This window comes from Falco naumanni, chromosome 7 (assembly GCF_017639655.2).
Source record: "Falco naumanni isolate bFalNau1 chromosome 7, bFalNau1.pat, whole genome shotgun sequence".
Classification (NCBI taxonomy): domain Eukaryota; kingdom Metazoa; phylum Chordata; class Aves; order Falconiformes; family Falconidae; genus Falco; species Falco naumanni.
The window spans coordinates 39,775,893-39,803,250 of NC_054060.1; positions in this window are offsets into that span (position 1 = coordinate 39,775,893).

Genomic DNA, 27,358 nt, shown 5'->3' on the forward strand with positions numbered 1-27,358 from the left:
CTAATCAAGCAAGATCGTATTGGAGGAGTCATTACAGGAGATATTGACTGCAGGAAATGACATGCCCCACATTATCTCATCAAGGCTTAGATATTCAACTTGCAGTTTTGCAGTGCTGTGTTGCAGTGCTACAGTACAGCTCTCTAGCGTGCTATCAAACACATCTCCAAGACTCTGATCAACAATTAAAGTCACCAGTGTTAAACTTTTCCCACTCCACCATTTTTTTTAAATGTGGCCTCAATTTACAAAAAGCTGACGTAACTTTTAGGTTGTTTTCAAAGGAGAGTTTCAATATGAGCGGATTTCAGCTTGTGGGTAAGAGGTGGGCATCAGAATCACTTAGCACAAAAAGAATACATAAGAACACAATAGAAAGAAAATTACAAAATATCCATCACCAAAGATTCTCCTTTTAACCTTTAAGTGTAGTCAAAACCTAATGACTTGCTAATTATCAGGAGTTTAATGATGCCTCTAAGCAGAGGTTGTACTACAGGGCACAGTGTCCATGAACCTCTAGGATCTGGGGTTACCCTGTGACTTCAGCCTGCAGTGAATTCTCCTCCAAATCTGCTTCTAAGAAAGCTTTCAACGCACCACCCCCCTCCCCATTGTTGCTACCAACAGTGAAGGAAACAATTTTGAACTCTGGCGTAGGCTGGGCTCCAGATGGCTGCCAGCTTTTTAAGCACTGAGTTGACTAACCTTGCTCAAAGCAGGTCTATAGAACACAGTGCTTCAAATATCAGTGTCTGCTGGGATTGCATCTATATATGTGGAGTCCCACAGTTCCTATCACTAGCGTAGCTGAACGAGTGAATCAGGAGCAAGGATAAAACTGAGGAAAATGCATGAGACCTCTCCCTCTCTGATGTTGAATCAGTCCATTAAATAGCAGGGAGCAGCTGAGCATAGATTTTCATCGAGCTCGATGACCACTAAAAGCAAATGAATATAACCCGGACTGAGCCTGAGGCTGGGAAAGACCAAGAGGTTGGCTTCCACATGGATGTGAAAAGGACTGCCCTGACAGCCCAGGTTAGAGAAGCGGTACAGGATGGAGCAGACAAAGTTATTCCTCCTTGAAACCATTTTGTGAGAATAGAAACCATGGGCAATGACTAAAATACAATCACTTTGTTATGGTATTTATAATTGTTCTTATGGATTGACAAAAATAAAAGCACCAGCCAAACCACCCTGGAATGGAGTCACTCACTTTCTGAGAATAAAATTTATAGGGACAATTTGATGCTATTTCCCTGGAGTCAGTATGACCTCAGCCACAAATAAAGTCTTTTCAAAGGTAACAAAATAGCTCTGGGATATGTAATATCTGATGTAAAGAGAAAAAGCACCATCTTCTTCCGTAGCCACAGGAAAGCCTGTTTTCTTTGGTTCTTGGCCCATATGAGAGTCAGTGCATGAAATATAAATTGCTGCTCGACATTTAAGTTTGGCAGAGCAAATTCATACTGCTTTCTCAACATGGGCTTGGAGGCTATTTCAATTACATCCTCTATACAAAAGTAGTTGCTGCACACTGGATTTCTTGGTATTTCTGAGAGTCTCTCCTTAGTGGGTACTTTAAGTTCTGTAGTACATTCATCTCTCACTTTGATTACTACAGCCTCCCTCTCTCTCCCTGATATCTGTGTCACCCTTCTGCAGGCCATCTGAGCACTGCTGCCCAATAGATGGCCCGCACCCTCTCTCACATTAGCTTACTGTTCTGGTCAGATGTCTCCATCAGTTCCAGATTGTCTTGCTTCGTATTTTTGCCTTGTTTTTCCAGGCTCATGTCTTCCATCTTTGTCCAAAATAACATGTTCTGTTTCTCTTCTGAGAGCCTACAGATTTTCTGAAGGAGAACTGACTACAGTTCCAGCAAAAAGCGGGAAAACTTGTACATAAAAAATGGTATGAAGCAGGAGTAGGAAGTCATTCAGAAGGCCACAGGACTGAAATTATTTTCTCTATATTTCTGTCAGGCTTTCTAAAGTCATGCTGATTCAACCAGCTCCTTGAGACAACAAGGAAAACAAAGACCTGGCACTGCCAACACCAGAAAATCTTGAAACCAGAATAAAAGACAGCTTGTTTTTCACTTCACCAAAAGGCTTATAATTCTGCAAAGTCCACAGAAGTTGTCCTCATTCCAATTTACCTTACTCTTTAGTTTTGACTTGTACTGCAGAAAATAGATGATTTTCTTGTCAGGATGTGATCTTGGCTCTCAGCTCCCTGCTGTCTTCCACTATAAGCTTGGACACAGCTTGGACATATGGACATATTGCCTACCAGTCCACACTTCAAGTCTCCAGCAGTGCTGCAGGAATAACTGTGCTCCCCAGTCTCACAGGAACTGTGTGAGGAGGAATACATTCCAGACTGTCAGGTCCTAAGGCTCTGCAACAGCACCAGGGGGAAAGGTGGTAGCGCATGTGGAAGTATTGCAGAGAGAATAAATGCCTTCCCTACCTTGCACTGCTGTGGCCAAAGTCTAACTACAGTAGGCACTGTCAGATAAAAGAAGGTGGGATGCATCTCACAATTACAGATGTCTAGAACTGTGGTTCTATAGCCAGAAGAAAAAAGTAGATACTTTCCACGCACGAGTCATTTGGCCTCTTTTAGATATCCATTTTGAACTTTATTTCTCTCCACACACGACTTGAGAAGTCTGTTGGCCTGCAATGTCTGGGAAACAGTGAAGAGATTTAATGACTTGTATTTGGCCCCTTGGAATGAGCAAGATGAGGAAGGATAAGGAGTATGTGGCACTTATGACACATATTTTGAAAATATGTAAAGAATATCAAGGGAGCAAATAATTCAGATATTAATCTCTCTATATTCCAATCATTCACTTCACCTTTTAGATGAATCCTTAAGATCCTCCTCCTATCACACAAACTGGGTCTTCCTTTTATCTACTGATGTATCAGGAATACTAACTCTATGCAATGGTTGCTTACCTGCATACAAATGTGTCTTACAACCATTATGCAGAACCAACAAACTTTCTTCTATAATTCTTCAGTGGGCTCTAGTTTGCTATGCACAGCAGTTGCCATGTTCTTCAATGATGAAATTAAGCAACAAAGGGTTTTTCAACCTTTTGTCTTAAATAAAATTGCAATATTCATATATGGAGTACTTCACAGAAATCATCAATAATGTGCTAGGTATTATGGTGTAGTGAAGGTGATACCTTTGAGTTACATCAGATCTATCACAATTTCTCCACAATACTTATCTGGATGTTGGAAAATCTGATACATTTTTCAGAATCCTCAAATCAAACCTGGACAGAAAAAAAAGGCATCTCTGGGAAAAATATCCTCCAAATTACAGTCCAATAAATCTGAGATTTTAATTCTCGATGCATCTGGCATACAGAGGACACTAGGTTCTGAACTTCATCAATATGTGTTATTAAGCATCTCCTGGTGAGATGGATCTAGATTCCTTGAAGGCACCTTCAGACAGTCCACCAGACAATTTTGAGCACTGAAGGTGGAGTTCTCAGACTCTGGCTGTTCAGGTTGAGCTGATGTATAGGTCTCAGAATTCAGTATTTGGTTTTGACTGCTTGTGTCTTGAATTGCTTTTAATTGGAAGAGTATCTTCATTCCTTTGAATGTGCAGAAATCAGTTTTAGGAACCTGTTTTTCCAGCACTGCTTTGAACCTCCTTTGCAAAAGGAAGAAATCACAATGAAATTAGGGATCTCCATCCAATCTTTTTGATGGTACATCTGCACACCCACTTTGTAGAGCTCTTAGTGAACATACAAGTTGCAAGACAATGCGGATTCTAACTCTTTGTCTTCATTTTTCTTCATTTACCTCACCAGTCTATTTCTTTCTTAAACCATCTGAGAGCAAGTGCAACCACAGAAGATGTGAGCTTGGTGAGGTATAGCTATTGTGCCTTAAACAAAGATAACACTAATGAATTCACATTCAACCTTTTCAGCCCAGTGATAGAAAAAGATTTTCAGTCACTTTAGCCTGAGCTACATTTGCACTCAGGGTCACCTAAAGAAAAGGACAACACATTCATCTTTATCCTCCTTGAGTTGTGGAACCACTCAGATAATCTATAGTGAGTTGCAAAGTGAAATTAAATACCTTAAAATGCCATCTATCTGATCCCCAATTAAAACATAATCTTTTTAAAGCTGTCAATAGCTGCTGACCAGAATCAATAAGGGGAAGATTATGACTGGCACTTCTCCAGTGATCTTCAGGCAGACAGGAAACACATTGCTGTTGTCAGGTCAGCAGGAAAAGGGGGAAACCAGACCCCAAGCAGAACTACATCACGGGCAAGTGGAATTTGAGATCCTCTGCAATGATCCTGCTGGGCGGTTTTGGGGTTTATTGGTTTAGGGTTCTTTAGGTGTTTTTTTTTAACTAAGAAGGGCAGGAATATGATACATGTGAAGGTTTTAAAGAAATAACGCTGGAGTCTTAAAATCATGAATCTTTAGGAAAGTATTTGTAAAAGAAGTTTTACTTTGATCCTTCTGTATATATACACTGAAGTTCCCAAGCCAGATTCAGCCAGTGACTTAAGAATTTAAGGCATACTTCCTTTTCATTTGCATTTAAGAAATATAAGCTTACACTTATCTAAGTAGATCCTGGATATTCCTCATCATCGCTACAGGAGTTAAAGTTTTAACTATCTAAATCTAGTGTTTGACATCAGTGACGCGAATGATCCCTACTACAGCATGTAAGCTTAGGTTAAGAGGCCTAAACTACTTCTTTTCCTCCTGACCTACATTAGGATTGCTTTTATTTCTAGGCCAGATTGGAAAGTTCAGGATAAAAACTGTTTCCTGGTGTGCAGAGGGCTTAGTAGCCTTTCTACCCACAAGCTGTTGCTTTCCTCCAGCCTTCCACAGTACAGATTGTGGCACAAATGCTCCAACCTGCCTGTGAAGTTAGAGCAGTCAGAGCAATACACTTATTGTACTGACAAAAAAATCACCAGAACACTACCTCTAAAGAAAATTCTTTCAGTGCAATCAAGAACTGGTGTTAAGTTGTTCAACACTCCTTACAACTACATGCTGAAGAGTGGCTCATACATGTGAATGTTCCTCCTGCTGCTGCAAAAGCCATGAAGTAAGCTGTAGACCCAGAAAGAAAGGCTACTCCAATGGTCCAGACTTACCTAGACAGTAGGAATGGTCATCCCAAGTACTTGCTCTGACAGAGTGTGTGTGAAACAGCAAATCATTTCATCCCTATGCATCGCTTCCCATCGGCAGAAAAGTGGGTGAAAAATCCTCCATGCCTCTGCTGATCTGGGGAGAAGCACAAGAATAATTCAAAATGTGGACTTGATAGGCACCTAAAATCAACAGAAGCAAAGCTGGGGTCTGAAACTGTTTATGTGAGAAAACACATAAGGGATTACAGCGCAAATGTAATATGCTGAAACAGCACCTTTAAGTGCTGCTTGCATCTAAGGGGGTTGATGAACAACATATCTGACTTCTCTCAGTGTTACCCATCCCTTTAAATATAAACTTTTAAATGACCAGTTTTCTTATAAGATTTTGTGGTATTTTGCAAATAATTTGGGCAAGAAGATCCCCTTGCAAATAAAACAGCTCGTTCTGAAGTTACTTTTGCCACAAACCTTGTGAAGTACATATCTTAGAATCATAGAATGGTTTGGGTTAGACGGGACCTCAAAGATCACCTAGTTTCAACCCCTCTGCCATGGACAGGTTACTCAAAGGTTGTTCCACTAGACAAGGCTGCCCAAAGTCCCATCCAGCCTGGCCTTGAACACTTCCAGGGATGGGGCATCCACAGCATCTCTGAGCAACCTGTTCCAGTGTCTTGCCACCCTCACAGTAAAGAATTTCTTCCTAATACCTAATCTAAATCTATCCTCTTCCAGCTCAAAGCCATTCGCCCTTGTCCTATCACTACAGGCCCTTGTAAAAAGTCCCTCTCCAGCTTTATTGTACATCTTCTTTAGGTATTGAAAGGCTGCCTAAGGTCCCCTGAGAGCCTTCTCTTCTCCAGGCTGAACAACACCAACTCTCTCAGCCTGTCTCCACAGGAGAGGCACTCCAGCCCTCCGGTCATCTTCATGGTCCTCCTCTGGACTCACTCCAACAGGTCCACGCCCTTCTTATTTTGGAGGCCCCAGGGCTGAATGCAATACTGCAGGTGGGGGTCTCATGAGAGCAGAGTAGAGGGGAAGCATCACCTCCCTCGACCTGGTCGACCGGTCACGCTTCTTTTGATGCGGCTCACTATACACTTGGTTTACTGGGCTGCAAAGACACGTTGCTGGGTTGTGTTGAGCTTCTTGTCCACCAACACCTCCACGTCTTTCTCCCCAGGGCTGCTCTCAATCCATTCTCCACACCAGCCTGTATTTGTGCTTGGGATCGCCCTGATCCACAGGCAGGACCTTGCACTTGGCCTCGTGGAACATCATGAGGTTCACACAGGCCCCCCTCTCAGGCCTGTCAAGGTCCCTCTGGATGGCATCCCTTCCCTCCAGCGCATCAACGGCACCACACAGCTCGGTGTCATCGGCAAACTTGCTGAGGCTGTGCTCAATCCCAGGGCCCTTGTTGCCAACAAAGACATTGGTCAGCACTGGTCCCAATACTGATCCAGGGGAATGCCACTCACCACTGGTCCCCACTTGGACTTCGAGCTGTTGACCACAACTCTTTTGAGTGCAACCATCCAGCCAAGCCCTTACCCATCAAGCAGTCCATCTGTCAAATATGTAGGTGCATTATCCTGACCACAGGAAAACAGACACATAAGCATGTCTAGCATCTCAAAACACAATGCCAAACGTGCCAGCATAAAATTTCTGAAATCATTCTGGCCTTGTTCTTTTTATACATGTGGTTTGGACTTCTGCAGATTTGCATATTCCCCTGCAGATTTCTCTGATATTGGTCACTTCTGTTCCTTCCTGGATGGCATTATGATAGCACTGTTTTGTTCAGAACACAACTTTTCTGTCTCATTAGAATAGCAGAGACAAGGCTTTCTACAAAATCACTGCACTGCATTGACATTTTGTACTCCTCTCTACTCTTTCATTAACAGTAAAAAAATGCTGCTGAAACCACACAAAATGGCATCTGGACAAGGTCAATTTCAAAACTACCTCTTCCTACTCATAAATCACACGTGAATAATCTAGTTATTGAAAAGTTAGTTGTCAGCACTCAACTAACAGAACATGCAACACCATGATCACTACCAAACTTCATCCAAAACCTATGCAAGAAGAAAAAAAGGAAAACTGCTAAATGTTGTTCACTACCGTGTTTAATAATTCCAGTCTTTTCTGTGCTTTCTACTACTTTCTTTGCCAAACTTTGTATTCAGAAGTAAGGCTTCATCCTCTGAGATTTAGGTCCCTTACTAGGAAGCAACAAGTTCCAAAATCTTTTGTCTTTATAAGACTGCTACATATGACAAATAATCACTGAAATCAAAACAAACCTAGACAAAGTGACTAGAAACAGACTTTGGATACAGACTGTTTCTTAAAAGAAGATACATAGATCTTTCTCATTTTTCTTGACCAGAGGAACATAAGAAGCAAAATAATAATATTCCAAAGTGCTTCAAAATTCATCTTGTGACTTACAGTGAAGTAACATTCATACCAGAAGAGCAGAAAATATCCAAAACAGGCCTACTTCCATAGTATGTAGAGGGGTCTAGTGAAAAGAAAAGAAAAATCAGGTCCAGGAATAGCAAGAAAGTTGCTTTCAGATTATTTTCAAAGTCTAACTTCAGCCAGCCAGGTTTGAAAATGTTGGCATAGGCATAAAGGAAATTTTTGTCTTGTGTTTGAACATGGGGTATCTTTCTGTGTGTTTCAAGCAGTATTTTAATGCTTCATCAATACATTATTAATTGCAACAAACAAAGCCAAAGAAATCAAAGAAAAAATAAGCCAGCTGTAAACAGCTGCAACCTCTTGTTCTCCTTAATCATTTAATTCCATACACCTATATTGAAATTTCACACTATGCCTTAGCAGGGCATCGTCACAGCAAAACACTAGAATGCTGATATTGTGCTAGGTCAGGAGTTAAGTAAGTTCATTCCACCCCTGCTATTTTGTGTTTTAAAGCAGTCCTTACTCTAGGCAGACTCTCTCTGTTATTATTACTTCTTGAATGATAAGAGCTGGGATTGACCTTCAAAAGAGATTTAAATGGCCTTATCCGAAAAACAGTCTGTGAACATCTATAAACTAATGTGCTGCCTTTACACCTCCTTTCTCAGACAGGAGGTGTAAAGGCAGCACATCAAAGTCAGCAAGGAACTTACAATAATGGATTTCAAAGTCAAAAATCTAATGCAAATCCAAGTATTTGCTTATAGACTCTTTGAAGTCTTGACAGATTAAGTTTAGAAGTATTTTCATAGATAGTATCTACATAATCTAATAGAGATGATTTCAGGAACTGAGTAGATGTTTCCAGTAGATGTTTAGATTATGGAACACCATTTTTCAATAACATTAATAAAGAATACATTTTTGTTTAATTTCTTTTAAGTTTATGGCACAATACTGAGCAGTTATAACTGACATTCTGCAACTGTGGAAAGGTTTTTATCTCAACAGAAAAAGCTGGCAAATGCACAGGATAAAGGACCGAGTTCCACCTCTGTTACACTTATATAATTGACTTTGTTAAAGGACATTTAGGTGTTGTTTGATTTACATCCTATGTCAGCTTAATGCATCAACCACGTAAGGTTCCACTTGTTTAAATATTTCATTTTAAAAGGTGCAGTAAGCTCATAACTTCACCAGCATCCACTCTTCCCTGACTAAAATGGATTCTCCAGTTTAATCTATTACACTAGGAGTAAATGAAGACTTCACCCTTTCCCTTGACAGAGGAACTGAGGCTGTCATATTACTTATTACCATCAAAGTCAAAGAAGGTACTGGTAAAAGTGTGACAGTAATTATATGGTATTTTTTCTTTTCTAAAAAAAGTGTAAAATAAGACTTAAAACATAAAAACACTAAAAAAAAGCCACTAATGCTTATATTGCTTATTGAAATCATTCTCTACTGCTACGTTTGATATCAGAATTTTTCTTTTAAGTAAAAAAACCAACAAACCAAAAACAAACAAAAAAAAACCCAACAGAAGAAAGTGTTTTGGTTTTCTTCCAGGTTCGGTTTGATTTATGTCTATTTGTTAACATATTATCTGAGCAATCTTTTTCAAATTAGATACACTTACAGCTGTTGGAATTACTCAAAATGTGTTGGTAGACCTAGTCTGCACCAGAAAAGTTTTCCTGGTTCTAGCATGCCAGAAAAAACTTCTAGTGTATGCACAGTTAAATATTCAGATGGAAGGTTTTTTGCTGGTATATTTTTATTTTGTTGGAGCTTCTGCTAACAATATTACACATAAATAAATAAATAACAATCTTAACCAGTGTAGCTTTCAAGGACATCACTGGCATAAGCTGGATTTATTTATACATTTTCTCACTAAGATTTTAAAGGATCTGGGTCCCCCCACAATCGCATGACAATACCTACTATAAATTATAAATCAGCCCAAGTAATACTGGGCATTTACTTTTAGAAAGAGCATATATGCCATCCTACCTTTCTGAACATGGGTAAACTGAGGCTCTGAGACTGTGTGTGATGACCAAATAGCGTAGAGACTCCAGAGAGGGGAACAAAGCAACCTGGAGATCCCACCTTCTCTCTTTGTGGAATTCTCTTCTATCTACAGATGGGTAGAACCACACAAGGTACAGGACATTGCAGATTCAAGTGGTCAGTCTCTTGTATGCAAGCTTTCAGACAACACAGTGATGCTGCCTTTCTTTAAGCTTTACATGGGTGTTTTCTTACATACTCAGGAAAAATGGGACGGAGAAATGGGACTGCACCCTTTTGCATGTCTCACAATTATATTATAAAGTTATTTAAGACCTGAAAAGGTTTGGAAGTGTAAAATGCCAAATATTGTTGGATGAGGGCTTTGAACGGCAACATCTGTTCTAAACTAAATATACTCAGGGATCCTGACTGCTTTCTATAACAAATTACGCAGAGCAAGGTATTAAAACTGAAGTGATGTTAAAATCTGACTTGGTTCCTGGATGGGCCATTCTACTTTTCTGTCTTTAAAATGGAGACGATGGCACGGGGTTCTGCAGCTCTGTGACCCACGGATGTTTCTCCATGTAAGATGGTACTATTTCATTTTCTGTCTTGGTACATTGGTTCTTTTTTTCCATTGGCACTGACCTCCATTTATTTGATGAATTCTGTGTTAGGTTACATGCGTACCAAATTGCATAAAGTGCACTAGCTGGGCCAGGCTAGTTTCCGGATAGACTGCATGTATGCAAAGGTTCACAGCCACCCCCTTGTCTGTCTGGGGATGAAGTGAAACTGCAGGGTTATACCAGTGCCCTAAGTGGAGTCACATTCACCCTTACAGTGGGGATGAGGGATTTAAAGCACCAACTCATGTTTGGTACCATTGCCCTAGAGCGCTTGTTTTTCTTTAATGAATTCATCCTTCTGAGCTATTTTGGGGGAAAAAAACCCTTTCTTCTTCATGCTTGTGTTTGTTTTACTTTTGAGGTGTGATCAAAGTAAGTCCTGGCCGTGTAATCATTTAATGCATTTTGGCTGCAGTTTCAGCCTCCTTTGAAATTTATCCCTTTTCTTTTGCCTGTGACAGCCAAACTTTACCTCCAGGTAGTAGAGGAGGCTTACAAACTCTTTTATATCTCACATCTGCTTTCAGCCCATTAATCACCCAGACTGTAGACAGCTTCTTCCCTCTCTCACAGAGTGTGACTTTGTCTAGACTAGGAATTAAAGGGTGAATATTAACATGGTCCAGCTAACTTGTTTAAATGTGGACCAGGCTGTGTATCCTTTAACTCATGTTTAGCCAGGCAAGTTAAACTTAGGAAGGAATTATGCTTCAACATGACAAGTTTAGCATGTGCCAAAAGATGCTGTCCCTTGTTTAAATTACAGGTAAAATCTTGGCCCTTACAAAGTCAATGTAAATTTGCTATTGACTTCAATATGACCCAGAATTTCATCTGTAACATTAAGAATACATTAATCAGAAAAACTTGAGTAAGAGCACCTACTTATTACTACAGCTCTGATTTAGGAGCTCAGAAGAATTACATCTTTAGGGACCCAGCTGCTTTACCACCATGGCCCAACTGCACAGTGATATTGAGCCAGAGTTTCTAGCTCTGGAAGCTCAGAAGTTAAACAACCACCAGCCTGTCAAGCATTGCTTCACAAATAGTAGCCAATTTGCCTTTTAAAATTAATTGCAGAAAGTCTATCAGTTTTACTCCTCTTACACTCCCAGGTGCTTATTTCTACCTTTCTCCAAAGACTTCCATTTGGCTGGGATAGAAGTCTTCTTCATCCTGCGCAGTCTTGCTGTCAGCGGTTTCTCCCCAGTCTCCAGTGCTCATTTTCATGTCCCAGCCTGGCACTCCCTCAGCTGTCATGAGCACTGAACCACTGTATTGCTGTGCTCTCACTTGGGTACTTAAACTTCTAGCAGAGAAGAGCTAATTTGGGGTGGTGGTCAGTGGTAGAGAGGCAGGGGTGGGGGGTGTCTTTGTGTTTTTCAAATCATTCAGTACTTGGGCATACAAAGCAAAGTTAACACTACTTATTTATTCACCAGCCTCTGAAGAGAAGCAAAAGAGAGATAGACAAACTTAGCAGTAAATGAACGATCAAGGAAAAGGAAAGAAAACTCTGCAGGAGACAGACAGGCTTTTGTGCATGATGACCTTTTCACCAGGAGCACACGAAGGCCTTGAATCAGACTCACATGTAGACAGAGACAGCGAGTTAGTACAGGGATGTACTCCTGTTCCTGGAGTCTGAACTTTTAAAAGTGAATTAGGGATGATGGAGAACTGACTCCTGCCAGCCTTCACTTCCTAAGAAAGATAAGGCCAGCATCACCTCTGTTCTCTGATTTTGGAAGAAAGCGTTTTGTTTTAAAGTATCCATTTGATTAATAAGCTTTGTATAAATGATTAATAAGCCATCAAAGTCTTTAATATCATTTTAACTTGGGTTTTGTTTACTCTCTATTTGCCATCTAAAAAATGTTTATGCAACATTATGAGGCAATGCATATTTATCAAAGACTGCAGGTTAATGGAGGATGATCAGGAAAGCAGAGAGAAAACATGATTTGCCTATTAAGTTGAATTAGGAGAATTTGGAGGAAAATGCATGGTAACTGTTATTCAGTGCCTGCCAAGCCTTAAATCATCATCTTATATCAATGCAGTGCCTTTTGTCCCAAACTACATTGCAAGCAATGAAAGAATCATTTCACATTACCTTCAAAACTCATCCACTTCTTGAGTGGCATATAGCAACTATGCAGCAGCCTCGGACAATAATTTTGGCTATTAAAATGAACTCAAACACAGGGTGAAACAGGCTGAACAATGTAAGTCAGAGTGCTGAAAGCCAACTGGAACGTAATCAAGACATAAAGTTACGTACTAGTATTATTTTTTTTGAAATTACACTATTTCTAATGCCCCACAAATGGCCAAGCTATGAACACAGGGGAATTAATGAAAATCAGTATAAGAAAGCCACATTGCAGGCTCAGAATGCACTTCCCCTGTCTTGCATTTTACACTTTCCACCTTGTCTCACTGGTACTGTGGCATGGCTGGCTAAAGATACACCAGCAGTAACCAGGAATATACTATAAGCATGGTATTCCCTGCCAAGTGGAGCTACACTGTCTCCTTTTTGTTGTTTTTTGATTTTGCACATATAATGAATTTCACAGAAAGTAACACCTGCTCTCCAGATAATAGGTCTGCACTGAAGAAAGTAACCATAAAACTATGTTAATGTGACCTTGAAGTTACAAATCTTAAGTCTGAGGCATACCGGATTCCCAAGCAGTGTCCATCATTTTATAAAATCACCTTCATGCTAAGTTAATTAAATTATAGTTTTTCCATATAAGACTCTGATCCATGATGCAAACACAGACAACATGCAGGTCTTTTTGATTACCTCTCATTGCTGTTAAGCTTTATCTCAGAAGGAACTTTCCTACAGTTTACACATGCCTGTCAAACTGTCATGGTCTAACAGCTCCAGAAAACCAAAGATCAGTCTCTGAGATTGTGCTAAAGCTCTGTAGTGACTTGACCCTGAACTTTGGCACAAGCCTGCCCTTTCTTGCTCTGTTTCTTCCTCACCCACCCAGAACACATGCATCAAATTAACAAGGAATGGAACATTTCATTAGTTTCTTTCAGTTCTGTGGCTTAGCAAATTTTATGTATGTTGCTGGACTGGGAGGATCAAGTTTTAACATATTCTGCAGTCTCGGTCTATATGAAAGCATAATTGTTCCATTAAGTCTCATGCAAGTAAGACTGCAAGTAATATAAGCTCTTGGGAGATTTCAAAGGACCGTTTATCTAAACTAGCCTCACTACAGGGCAAACTGGTCTCTAAAGTTTTGTTTTTAAAGCATATAGTCTTTGGGCATGTTTCACCATCATAATTGGTGGTCATGATGGGGACTTTCAACTAGTGTGCTCCCATATGAGGTCCATAATCCAATTTGAGAATAAATGAAACCAGGTATTGTTCAGCAAAAGGAAATCTGACATATTGAGTACACAGTTTACTTTTACATTGATATAAGTAGGAAGCAAGCATTTTGTGTGTTAGATTATGTTCTGGAACTTAGAGGGTAATTACAGCAAATACGATGGACTTTAATGTAGTCAAAAGACCTGATGAGAGTCATCACTTCAGCTACAGTCCTTTGTTTACAGCCTGAAAATGAAGACTGCAGGCAGAAATGGGAGACTTCAGTGTCAACTGGAATTCTTTTGGGTTTATCATGGAGTAAAAGAACTCTGAATATTGTCCCACTGAATGTTGTCATAAAACAAGTTCAGGGAAAACAGCAGAAGAGGACAATACAATGTTGTTCACGCTATTCACACTTTTGTGAACACACACTATTGTGCTCTTCACACAATATTCACTCTGAATCAGAGGCTGTCTTTTGTGGGACAAAGTTTCATATATCATCAAATCAATTCATTTTTTCTTATGAAAAAATGTAGTGTGTTTGGCTAAAATTATATCATTTTAATCTCTGCCCATTTCCACTGAGAGGGCGCTCAGAAATCTCTGTTCCACAATACAACAGCCAAAAGCTCAAGCACCTTAAGAAGCCAGACAACTGGAACACACTAACAACAAAAATACACTTTTTTTATTGGGTTTGACTTACCTTAAATTTTAAATCAAACTAAAGCAATCAAATTTTTAAAGTCTGATCAGCTGAGAAATAAGGATATTAAATATGATTAAATGTGATTGCATTTGAGTGCAAGGACTGTTCTTCCATTACTGCTTTGATTAAAAAAAGCAATCTGAGCTGTGAGGTAGAAAAGTTAAATGCAGCAGGAAAAAAGAAAAGAGCTTGAAGTTTCTTTCTTTTTCAATATATATTATTTCTTGTATGAGAAAATAGTATTATTTAAAGTATGTGCTTTTGCAAAACTGAAAGTACATTGGCAAAGTTTCTGTAACTTAATATTCCTTCATGCTTTTTAATTATAGGAAATATGAAGATGAAAAAAAGGAAGAATAAAAAGTTGTTCTTATGGGACATCTGGGAACAAGAATAGGTGATACGTTTTCAAATGAAAAGTGGACTGGAAACCTTAGTTCTTAAGCTGGAGTTTAATTGGTGCAATATTGGAGTTTAAAGAGTAATAAAGTTTTTGTCCTCAGGTTATGGGAAGAAAATTAGCCGTATCATTTTTTTGGATTATAATATCTTAGCTGCTTCACTGGTATATCTTTTTCTGGTGTTATCATCATTACTACCCTGATCATTCTCTGTGTTTCATATCTTCACCTCCAAGCATTTTGAACAGTGCTGAGAACTGCAGTGAACTTTTCAGATGCAAGGCGGAGATCAGCCACTGATCAAAATGCACTTGAACTGCAGAGTCTTCAGAGCTGGTTTCAGAACGGCAAAATGTGTCGCTCCTTAGAGATGAGATAAATGGCAAAACCAGCACAGATCACTCGCTCTCACCTCCTAATTGAAAAGTTGGCTGCTGATCAAGAGCTGGCAGTGACCAGCTCCAGCCATCAGCATGCCAATATATGCTTCAACCTTATTTCTCCACCTCAGAAAAGATCAATCACAAATTAATGTTATATTAGTGAAAGCAAGGACTTTTATTGAAGAGGGAAATCTATAAAAATAGCATCTGATGAAATGGTGAAAAACAAGCCAGAAAGAAAACTAGCCTAGACGGCAGTGGAACAATGTGCTTACTCAGTAAAAGTAAGATAATCTGGAATCTTAATCTAAAACATAACACAAATAGTATCTAAAACATGATAAAACTGGTATATGAAATGTTTGGTTTGGGTTTGTCTTTTTCTTTCTGCAGCAGAAGTCACACCCAGTTTCCTGGTTAAAATATCTATTCTAGTTTGCCACTAAGTATTTCCTGCATAGGAATACTGTGTATTGTCATTGCTCCAAATCACTGAATGCAAGAAAAATTTCTCAAGAAGACTCTGGTTTTTATAATAAAATGGCACATGAGGATGACTCTGAAGTAGAGAGTCTTATTTATTTAAACTTGTCTGAATAGGTAAAAGCTCTGGGAACCACACATTGAAACATTAGCCTCTGCATCGCTTACTCTTTGCTCTTCTCTCATTTTAAAAATGTTAAACTCAAACCACTGAACACAGTAATAGAACAATACAATGTGACATGGACATGTCCTCAGGTGGGTGTACATGCCTGAATAGGCACTGTCTGTGTATTGATCCTTCCCAACATGCATGGAGTGCCTGCCTGCATCTGTGCACCAGGCATCCAAGCCTTTAAGACTCAGGGGAGTGACACAAAGGGAATATGCTGGTGTGGTCCAAGGACTAATTTCAGGTTTGGTGCAAGGAGCTCAGAAGTGTTTATGTAGGTGACAATGGGGCTTACGTACCTGAAAAGCTTTAGGGCCAGACTTCCAAGCTAAACATGTGTGGATCAGCTAAACCACTTGTAGAACAGATGTAGTCTCTCCAAGCTTGACAGTCATCTTTTACCTCAGTAAAAAATACAAGAAAGCTAAAGGTAACTCCCCACACACACACTCATTCACACACATGTGCACATACTTCCAGTTCCTGCCTTAAAATAAAAAGACATCTAAGGAGGGAGGACAAAAAGAAACGTGTAAACCAGTATTCTACAGGCTGGGACACTAAGGGCACTGCCTGACAAGCTCTGGTGATTTATGGCAAGTGCCAAAGAGGTTATTGTTCCCACCTGCCTACTGTCCTTACCAGGCAAAGTTTCTATTCTTCAGCTATTGCCTCTGGTTTATGGAGACTCACAGACTGGGAACTATTGTGGCTGTAGAGTAGGCACATCGCCTGTTCAGCTTTCTCTGCTAAGGTTTCAGGGGCTTATTCAGTCCCCTCATCATGTACCACCAGAGCTCATGAGTCAGAGCATCAAGGCGTAGAAAGAAGTTGCTGAAGCAACACCTGCTGAGCTCAACAGTGCCAAAAAGCAACAAGACAGTCTGTGGCAGTACTGAAAATAGATGCTGGGTTTTCTAATTCCAAGTCCAGTACTCTATTAAAAATCCACAGCTCCCATTACAAGAACGAGAAGAATGATGTATGGTGACCTTCAAAAGATTCAGCTAAAATTCATCAGGACCAGGCAGTTTTGGAGGTAGCAAGAAGTTTACGCAGTTTTCATTCTTAGACTTAAGCCTAAACTTTTCCGAAAAGAACAAAACAAACAATAAACCACCCCCTCCTAAGGAAAACAACGTAAACCCAAGGCGCTCCAGGACACTGAAACAGATGGATCATGCCAGCATTTGCTTCAGCAGGAAAAAAAAAAAAAAAAAAAAAAAAAGAAGAGTTTATAATGGAGGCGCTGAAACAAGTTTAATTATAGAAGCATGAATGGCATCCCTATAATAAAACAAACTAAAAAGTCAAATGAATGTCCTTGCCCTTTATTAAAGAGCTGTGTGCATTTGTTCTCTGATATAATGCTATGGAAGCTTACCTCCCTGTTACTGGTTCTTCTTACACTACCCTGGGTTTTACAGAAAAGGAAAAGCTCAGAGGCACAACACTCTTGTAAAGCTGAAGAGCCTTTATTTCTCATATTTGAGCCTTGGTTTGCGAGGACAGCCTCACAAGATAAACAGTCTTGTTTTCATAAGGGCCCTGGTACAGCAGGCATTATTTTCATTCTAAATTTCAGTGCCATCATGCTAACATTTCATATGAAGCAGAAAGTGCTTCCCCACATATCAGTATGAAAATGTGAAAGACACTCTGGCTTAATGCTACTCTAAGAGATCAGAATTCATTTCAGTGTGTGTATCGCTCTCAGTAGTATAACAGAATAAAATCATATTACTGTTCTTTGCCCAGGGAAATAAAAAAGGAATCTCTTTTTCAGCATGCAGAGAAAATTCTGAGTGAATCTTATGATTTAGCAAGAGCATAGTGCAAAATCTGCTGAAATCAGTCGGATCCTGTCTATTGATTTCAGAGGGCTTTCAAACATGCCCTGTGGTAGGAAGACATTTGTGAATCATTCACTATTAGCTTAAGTTTCTTATCAAACACTAGAACAATTCATCTAAGAATCTTAGAGATTTTATTAATCACTGTTTGGTTGTGATGAACTTAACATTGTTCCAAATCTCTCCGTAATTTACTCAATAAATTGGATAAAGCTGATCCAGGACAGAAAACAAAGACATAGGCTAGTATTTGTAACTCAAACCAAGGATCTTTTTACTGCATTATCTATTTTCACCACTTCTTTAATAGAAACACAAACATTTCTGTTTTGAGTGAAGCATTTAAGAAATATCTCTTCCAAATAACATGCCAAACTTTAAAACACCACCTTTATCAAGAAGCATGGTCACTAAACATTCATTTGTGGAGTGATCAGAAAGTGCCATTTAGGATCAGAGCTCCTTTGCTCCTTTCATTCTCTTATCTAAGAGCACAAAGTCCTACTTGCAGATGCTCAGAGCCTAAGAAAAAGCTGACTCACAGCTTGGAAAAGCAAGGCAGATATCTTGGGCCCAAAATCAGAGTTAGGAGTCAGCTAGTGGCAAATAGAAAGACAAGTTGACCCAGAGAAGCCCAGGTGCCACTCATGGCAGCTCCTAGAACAGCCCCGGCTCCATGCAATGGCAGCACCCTTATGCCAATAACTTTTCTGAGGGGACAGGTGTGGTCCCCAGTTCATTTCTGGTAGCATCCTGCCTAGAGCTTTGTACCCTTTTGTTCACCTTGAACATCCCTCCCATGGGCCAAAAATAATATGACCCTTAACAGAACTATTTCTTCCCGACTAAGGCTGCAACACAATGGACAGAAGCCAGGAAGTTTAAAATTAAGCTGACACTTTGTCCTTTAATTCTAGCTGTCAAGGAGAAGAAGAAGAAAAAAGAAAATCAGCTTCACAGAAGAAGTTCTCCAACCTTAAGTTTTAGTGAAGTTTTGATGTCCTGTGTTCTTATGGTTTATGTCCCAAGCCTATCATTATTCAGGGGGTTGAATTATTATTTTTTTAATTTTCTTTTTTTGCATTTAAGTCCTCTGCTTTTTAAAGTGAAAAGAAGAGAGGCAGAAGCCTTTAATGGAAAGTTCTCCATTGCATATTAATTATCCAAGAGACCAGAGTGACTGTTTTGTTTAAAGACATATTTGTAAATCTTTTTTAAATGTACATTATTTACTAATAGACTAGAACTGTTCTAAAGGCAGCTATTTCTGTCTGAGCAGGTAAATATATCTCTAAAATTTTAATTAAGTCACATTATTTTAGTGATAGGGAAGAACAGCTTTCCTGATAGGAGTCCATAGTGTGTAGTCCTGCCTTTCCTGTTCAGAGAATTCACCTACAGACATGAGGAATGTGTCACTTCAGGCAAAATTTATACAACTCAAGAGTCATTAAAAATGTTGTACAAAATCAGTCCCTAATTTGCAAAGATTTAGGGAAAAATCTTATTTTCTCATCTGTCACAACAGATCTGTACCTTTATGTTTATGACCTCGGCTCAGCACTGCAACCAATCTCAGTTCTTAGACCAACTTGCAATTTATAATCAAATGCTTTATATTCCCTAGGTTCTGCTATGAGTAGGGGCTGACCTGAACAAAAAAAAATATCTGACTCCAGCCGGTTATGTTGGGCACCAAGGATGTTTGCAATGGGGGGCTCAAACTGATCATGTGGTCCCTGTTATTCCTTCATCTTCTAAAAAGCCATCTTCCTGTTTCTATCTACTGCGCATCTAAAGGTTTGCTGGTGAGATTCAGAAGTATAGGCATTGCTTCTGACTGATTTAATAAGTTTTATTTAATCCACTTGCCTTCCATGGGAGCAAATGAAACCAGAGAGTAAAATCATAGCAATGAGTATTAAAAATAAAATAACAATAATAAAAAAATCCTATTTGTCTAGAGAAACAAGTTAACAAGTTTTGGTTTTTCTTTGAAAAGTGTGCTAGTCAGACAAATTTTACATACAACTTCTGAGTTTACTTCCACATTCAAACCTCAAACTACTAGAGGCTTTTGCATAACTTCCAATTTTGCTGTGAAGAGCTTACGCAGCTCTAATCTGCACATGAAACTCATACTGACGTCAACAGCTGGTTTATGCAGGGATCAAGGGCACAGTATGCAGTCAAGATCCCCTCTGCAGATAACCCAACAGTAGAGTTTTGACCTTACAGCTCAGCGGAGAAAGTTAAATGCCAGGTGAGATACTGGTGGCCTAGAAATACTCACATTCAAACCTCAAATAAATGTTCAAAACATAGAACAAACCAAACATTCTTAAATGGGTTTTATATCTATTTTATTTCTTTGTGTTATCATGCAGTTTTTATTTTGTTATGAAAACCTGTTTAAGGTATCATGTAGGTGAATTTAAAACAGACTTTCAACCCGGTTTTCATCTTTCTGCTAGTGATTTCAGTCTGCAAATAATTGTGGTCACAGATTTCATGCCTGCAGTTTTGGGAACAAGTGATGCCCTTTGGATAGCTTTGTCCATGACTGCCATGAAGCAACAGTCACACATTGAAATTCAAAAGCTCTGAAAGGCATTTTGAGACAAAACTTAACATTACGGTGTCCAGTGTCCACTTCTAGAAAGGGTGATTCTCAGGTTTAAGGCCAGAACACTGGAGAGAGGATGAAGATATTTTAGACCAATATGCTTTATTCATTCTCATTTTCTTTTGCTAGAAGCAGAGATACTTGCGTGCACTTCTGAAGTGGTGCTGTTGAAAATTCTTTGTTCTGCCTGACAGAATATGCAGCTTTTTTCCCAGGGAGCTTGCAAGACATGGTAAAAAAAAATACACTGTCTTCTCTGCCATTAGCAAATAAGGACCTACCGATGAGTTAATTTTCAACTGTCATCCCCAACCAAAATCCAAGATTCAATTGCACCTTTACTTCGGTGACGGCAGGAATGAGGATCCAGGCTTAGTGATTGCTCACAGATACTCTCTACAATACACTGCAAGTTGACAAGGAGAGGTGATCAAGATGGGCATGGACTTTGGAAAAACTGTTATCTGAAAACGACCTTCACTGCAGATTTTCTCTCTAACTGAGCCCATGATGGTCTTGTACCAAGCAGAACTGCCTCAGGGTTTTATTCACCAAATGTTTTGGAAGACAATTTTGATAAAACTTTTATTTTAGGGAAAATATAGTTGGGAATAAGGGAACAGTCCAAACAGACCATAAAATCATCAATGCCTTGTGCTTTCAAGGAAAGAACAGAAAACCTGCTGTGATCTTGCATTAATTATGAATTGGGCCTCCTTGTGAAGGAATTTCATTATAACCTGGTCACTATGTTGTTAGATTAGGCTTCATGGTATGATGGCTTGAGTCCAACCCATTGCAACCTTTCTACTGTTATGAGGAATATTGTTCTGAGTTCAATTTTGAAAGTGTAGTAAAAAAGCTTTTCAGTGACAGGGAAAGAACTTCTCCAGTTCCAAAAAAAAAAATGTATATGAAATTTAAGATTATAAAAAATTTAAATTTCCATTTAATATTTTGCACTGTAATGGTTTATTGACCAAAATAATTACATGTGGCAATGTGAACCAAAGACTTGTATTGTATGTATATGTAATGTACAATCTCATATGCAAAATAAGATTCTGTCAGCCTTACTGGCTCCTCTACTATTTAAAAGGGTGGAGAGTCCAACTTAACATATGTAACCATAGTTTGTGTATATCTAACATAATCTTTTCTTTGTTCCTTTCTAAACTACAGTCTTTACTTTTTCAGTTTTATGTGCTGTAATTATCTCCCGTGTTTTTTATTTGGAACTTGTTACTATTTATGTGTGGGAGAAATCTGGCTATGATCAACGATATCTTTCCAGAGGAGGAGAATTAACCAGTAGAACATAATACAATTGCTTCCTAGTCCTCCAGCATCATCTTCAGTGTTATATGCATCAAAACATCTGGTTTGCTTTATTGCAAACTACTGCACAGTGCACGTAAGGTTATATAGCACTGTCCACAGTTCCCAAGAATGCAAACCAACATTTAAAACCAGCACTGTGAATAGAAAATGTATTGCCATATCTGTGTGCAAGGAACAGAGTTAAGGTTGTTTCAGAAGTCTGAATTATGATTATTTATTTTTTTTTAATTCTCAGGTGTTAAACAGTAACGTTCCCCTAATTATTTTTTTCATAGCTCAAAACTTATCAGCACCTCACTGGAATTTTTGTGGGTTGGTAAGATGCACATAGGTAACAAAATGAAGCCAGTATATTAGATTCATCAGATTGATATTTTTTTCTGTAAATCCTGCATCATGTTAATTGGTCTTTACCCAACCACTTTGCTTACTTGTTTTGCAAAGAATAAACCCAGGACTCAGCACAGTAAGCCACCTTCCCTAACCACTTTGTGAGGTCAGAAAATGATTCATTTCATAGCAAAGTTAACCTACCCTCTCCTCCTCCCTCAACACATACACACACATGCAGAGAGTCTTTCCTTGAGTGCACATTTTACAAGCTTAGCAAAAAGCCCTACACAAACTGTACCGAACAAGTCCAAAGCATGCAATTTCTAAAGGGTCATGATTCAGTCAACTGAAAACTAGCTTTTTCACCTGCAGAAGTGCACCTCACCACTTATAGTTGTTTCTGTAGCCTAAGCCAGCTTTCCACTACTACACGCTTTTTGTTTAGAAGGCTATTCATAAACAGAATGGTCACAAGGATTTTGTTTGAATAAACAAAGTGATTTCTCTCCCCACTTTCCTCAGAGCAGCTCAAATTTCACCTCTGCGCACACACACACACACACATTTTTCTTTCCAAACTCTTTCAGTACAGGAAGAATTTGGCCCAAGACGTGCCATTTTCAGAAACTTATGTACGACTGAAAGGAAACAGGGACTAAGCACAGAGGAACAGCATTGGTATTTTGTTAGCTGTGACTTGACCTGACTTGACAGATTTATATTTCAATGTGGATTTCCTCCCACCAGGGAGATTGTTGGCCCCATAAATCCAATAGTCACAGAACTCCAGTATTAGGTAGTACTGAGTGATTAAAAATACTAGTGACATTTTGCCTAGGGTATCCGAAAGAGGAACCGAAGTCTTTGGTATTGGAAAGAACCCAGCCATCCTATCCACACAAGCAAACAACCGTCTCTCCCAGCCACAAACTCTCAGCAGCATCTGAGGCTAAGAAGCACGTTTAAAATTGACAGGGTTAAGAAATCTGGAAGCCACAGGTATGGGTTGTTATCCATGCTTCTGTGGTTAGCAGGCTATTACACCTCTGCAATAGCTTAAGACTGGCAGAATTGAATGCACTTGGGTTCCCCACTTCCTTGACAATTCGAGCTTCAGTCTGTCTTTCAAGAGCAAGGTATAAAAAGATTACTAGCAACATCATCTCATACCTTCTCCTATCCAACCTTGTAAATCTGAGGCTGCCCTTGGTTAAAAAGCATTGATGTTAAATACTAACACTGCTTCTCTCCTTGTGTCTTTCCCACTCTTCGCTTTTCTTTGCAGATTTCAAGGTGATGACAAAAGAGAGAACAGTCTTAGCATTTGTTAATACCCACTTGACCCACAAAAGAAATTCACTAGCATTTGCAGCTTCTAATTTAAAAACCATTAGACCGTTCCGCTTGGTGGACCAGATCTAAATATTCTTAAAGGGGTGGTTTAATTTAATCATTACCTTAACAAGCCCCCTTTTAAAATGATGATCCGCCAAATTCAGGGGATTTGTTTTGGAATCTGATCCAATAACTGGCTTTGTACAAAGAGAAGCATAGCCGCATCTGATTTGGTTCAGAACGGGGTGATAATCATGAAAATTACTTTGCATATTTAATCACTGTGAAAACATGAGTACAAACTACTTTCTAGAGATTACCTTAAAAAAAAAAAAAGCTTCAGGCTTTGCAGCAAGCATGCCAAGTACTTTGATTTACAGAGAATTATTTGGATTTTATAGAAAGCTCAGTGTTTCAAAGACTTCAAGCTACTCAGCCACTGGCAAGGAAAAAATTTTAAATAGAAAAAGCAAAAAGTTTGGTATTGAAAAAAAATTATGTTGAGACCAATTGCTTTTTTTAAAAAAAGTCTGTGTTACTTAACAACCTAGATCTGAAGCAAATACACTACCCAAAATGTGAACCTGTCAAGAAAGCAGCGATGCATTCTCTCCAGGTTTGACCTAGCAAGGTGCCTAACTGTCAGAGGTGGGTCAGAAACCATCAGGTTGGGGCTTTGATAAGGGCTTTCACCAAGTTTGAAGTAGCAGAGCTTGCTTCAGGACTGCTCTCTGGTACCAGTATGCAGGGCTTACAGTGGGGAAAAAAAAGACCGACAAACAAGGCACACAAGTGTTGTCGTCTTGTAGCTTCAGATTTCTATGTGGATCTCATAGCTGCGGTTCAGCTACACATAGAACATTTAGAGATAAATGCCTAGAGAAATTCATATAATCATAGAATGGCTTGGGTTAAAAGGGACCTTAAAAATCATCTAGTTCCAACCCTCCTGCCATGGCCAGGGACACATTCCACTAGTTAAATTAATTTTTCTCATTTTAGATCAAATAGATAAATAGAATTACACTGACTAGTAGTTAGCAAGGGTACAAAAGAGAGACACACATATATACGACTTGCAAAAATCTCCCCAAACTGAAGCAACGGGATGCCAGATGAGTATTCCATGGCATGTAAAACTAAATTTGCTGCTGAGATAAACAGGCACAGCTCCACTAAATCTATCCAAGTTGCCCCTCCTTAACACTTGAAGTGAATTAGGCCCTACCTTTACTCTCAGTCACTTTTAAATCCTTGCACTTGTGATACAGAAATGTTTGTAAATAACCTAGCATCTGAGAGCTATAGTGCAGGCAGAATATCTGATGGATAATAGTCACAGCATCTCAGATTACAAAGCATGCTATAGCAAATACTTATAGGAAGCACCTCAGAGGTGTTTACGTATCTGTAGCTACCGTGCACGTACAAAACTCATGAAAAAGAGTGCCTAAAGTTTGCTGTAGAAACTGGTGTAATGTGTACATCTATTGTATAGATGTACATAAGAAATATATATGTATCATATAGACTGCTTTACTATGGACATGCATTTTTATTTATGTTACACACACAAAAATATACATACACCTGTATCTTTTGCATACTTTCCATACATAGTACATAAGCCTCAAAGCATTATATGTTTCACACCTTCAGCAGACTAGAGGTTAATGAACAGGCTTTTTCTCACATATGCACAGAACAGATAATTTTCTTTACTGTTCACGATAAGTTGAAGGAGCATTTGAGTGACAGACCAATTTGTCAATCAACTACAAAGTGTTGAGGAAGCTTCCTCTGCATAATTTTACACACAGAGATCAAATGTGACCTCTGATTGTACAGTGGGTATGGACAGTCAAGGTTATGAAGTCCAAAGGAGTCATGCAAATCAGTTACCTTTTCTGAGTGCCTTGTCTTTCTAGGGTTATCTGTGTCTTAAAATAATCACAGGATTTTAAGAGAAACACGAAAAATCCTTCTGTATTATTTTTAGGTGTGTGTGTGTGTATGTATGCATGTGTGAGGAGAATGTATGTATGAATTTGTTGTGAAGCTTGAATGTCTCTGTTTTTATTTTGTAGCCCGAATTATGTTTTAAGGTCTCAACACAGAGCCCCTGGTTCTGACATCTCACGCAGTTTTTCTTGAAAGCTATGTTTTAATAGCAGCACCGTTCATTTAATGTTAGCCACTTCAGATGATTTCTTTGCTAAAACCTGAATTATGAAAATCGCTTGTCAATTACCCTGGGTAGCTGTGTAAAAGAATTATTGCACATTCACAGTGAAAAGAAAACTTTATTTTCACCACTTTCCAGTAAAAGCTAATTCAGAATAACTCCATTTAACAGTTATTTTATGCTGAAATACTGAATACCTCAGGGAGTCTTTTAGGGATTTTAAAGTCTCTTTATTTATAAATGATTCATGCTGCATTTTCAGAAAAACCTACAATTAGTGTGGGAAGCACAGAGACTCCTTTGGGAAAGGTAAAAAAAAAAAACAACCAACAAAATATACATGCATTATATACAGCCTTTTTATCTATTGTTGTTTTGCAGTGGACTATAAAAAGAAAAGAACTGGAAAAAATGGCTAGGAGATATTTTATCTAACCTTTTAAATATATGCCTCAGTTCACAGTATTTTGTGAAGTAGTTACCCTTATGATTTGTATAGCCCACAAAATTCTTTTAATGCAGGTTTCATTTTGGTTTGCACTTTCCAACCCCAGTTATAAATGAGCAAGATAGCTAAGAGGAGAAGCTTTCTGTGGTAACACAGAAGGACAAATCTTTCCTTCCTCCAGCCCCTAGTGAGAGTGATGGTCACTAATGTTTCCATATTGTTTGCTGCCTGGAGTGGTGCTATAACTTAAAGGTCTTTTAAATGTTCACACAGGCAGGCATCAAGGATCACACAGCCACATTCAGCCTTACAGGGAATCTTTCCGCTCGCTCACACCAGATGACAGATACATATTGTGCTAGTTGCCAGCACTGCAGGAGCTTATGCATCCCCTCTCCTTCTCACACAGGTGGGCAGGAATGAGCAGGTAAAGACTATGAGTGTCTCAAGGCTGCTAGCACATCCCCCAGCACCCCAAGGCGCCCACAGCTTCACCCTTAAGGCGGCTGTACTTGTTGGAGCCATGGGGTGGTTTGCAGCCTCCCCCCAGTACCCCAACTAAGTCCTGTTTTGTGTGCTGGTGTCAGATTAGAGTCACAAGATGGCATCACGTCATCAAAAGGGACATGCTTTTGCATGTCTATATGCCTTAATAAAATTACACTTGGGAACATGTCAGGAAGTGGCAGAGTGGCACTAGGGCTGAAGGCTTGATATTTTAACATTTATATAGCTCCATATCTCCTCTCAAACCAAAACCCCAAACCACTCTTAAATCTTCATTCAATCAGACCTTCTCTGTATTGATGAAATGTTCAGCATTTTCAGTCAGTGTAAACTCTATGAAATAGCTACACTCCCATCAACTGCAAGGAGTGAACAAGCAAAGCCAAACAGATACTATTGGCTTCAAAGAGACAACAGCTACTTTTTTTTTCCCCCCCACCTCCATGCTGGGTTGGCACTGGTGCTGTTACAAATGACTAAATATCAAATGCAAACAAAATTTCTCAGGGGTCAGACAGGTCACCCACAATTGTTTTGCAATTACATCAGCATTTACAGTGTGGAAATTGCAGTGAACTGAAAACTTAATCATCCAGACCTGCTCACTGACTTACTGGTACCCAGAGAGGCTCCTATGAGATGTGCAGAAGAGACGGCAAGAAGAACACACGTAGGGAAAATGTCAGATACTCTGTCTCATTTACCAGATGTACAAATGACATGGGGGAGTGGTGGTTGGTTGTTATTGTTTAACTAAAAACGGGAAATCTTAGTCTGATTGACTTAAACCTAGAGCTATATGGAATCTGCACCACACTCTTAGTGGCGTGGATCTATCTAAATGGTTTCCCAAATTAGTAAGGATTGTTCTAATATAAGTAAACACTTTTAATTTGCAATTAGATTATTTTATTTTATTTTTAAATCTC